General features: G+C 42.7%; 1 long non-coding RNA gene across 1 annotated transcript in view; it reads left to right on the top strand.

The window, feature by feature from the left end:
* Positions 1-1,137, top strand: part of LOC107722981 (uncharacterized) — a 38,484-nt gene that overhangs the window by 1,055 nt on the left and 36,292 nt on the right. The gene's annotated exons all lie outside the window — the stretch shown is intronic.

The raw sequence follows: 1,137 nt of genomic DNA on the forward strand, positions 1-1,137 counted from the left end.
CAGGTACACACACACACACACACACACACAGACACACACACACACTGCATTCCATTACTGGGTCACATCACCCAATCTCACCAATTAATACAATGCTAATGAGTGAGGCGCTCTATTGTCTGCTGATCCGGAGCGCTTCAGGCCGACGGGACAATAGCAGCTCAACCGTCACGTTTCCAGTCAGACTGAGAGTATTTGGGACAGTGAATGACTGGAGTCTGTGTTTGAGTGAATATGCTTCTGGCTTCCCTGCGATCCATAACCAGAAGATGGGCCGCATTAGCCGAGGCTCCGCAGACACGTGTTTGTGTGTGACATGAGCGAAGGCCTGCTCACGGATGATCCGTGTGCCGTGGGAAAGAAGCGTGTCGTAGGACGCGAATGCTGCTTATTCCAGCCCGTGGGCTGCTGAGGCATGCTGGGTATTCTGACGCTCAACAAACCCATGAAGATGACAATAACTCACACACACAGAGTCCTGATGTCATCACAGATTCCTGTGTCTGTGTGTCATATTAATATTTTCATCAGCGCGAGGTGATCTCTGAGCTACGCTTGGCCTACTTTTGTCACCAAATCCTGCTCCAGAAACCCTTTCAAGTGTCTCTTGAGCAGATTTCTCCCTCTCCTGCGCCGGTTTTGTTTTTAAAGTCTAAAAATACCTGCACAGATTCTACACAGATATATAAACTGACCCTGAGCTGAGCTGACAGCGTAGAGCTGAGACATACAGTATACAAAACAAATACACATATATGTACTCAGCGGTTTGATGTTCAGTATATATATGCACACTAGCAGTCAAAATATTGGTATAAAGATTTGTAAATGTTTCTGAAAGAAGTCTTTTCTGCTCACCAAGGCTGCATTTATTTGATGAAATATACAGTAAAAACAGTAGAAATTGTGAAATATTATTGAAATTTAAAACAGTTGTTTTCTATGTGATTATATGTTAAACTGTAATGTATTTCTGTGATGCGCAGCTGTATTTTCAGCATCATTACTCCAGTCTTCAGTGTCACATGATCTTCAGAAATCAGTATAATATGCTGATTTGCTGCTCAAGAAACATTTATTATTATCAATGTTGAACACAGTTGTGCTGCTCAATATTTCTGTGGAAACTGTGATACA

This window comes from Sinocyclocheilus rhinocerous, unplaced genomic scaffold, assembly GCF_001515625.1.
Source record: "Sinocyclocheilus rhinocerous isolate Xijiao unplaced genomic scaffold, SAMN03320098_v1.1 scaffold2953, whole genome shotgun sequence".
Taxonomy (NCBI): domain Eukaryota; kingdom Metazoa; phylum Chordata; class Actinopteri; order Cypriniformes; family Cyprinidae; genus Sinocyclocheilus; species Sinocyclocheilus rhinocerous.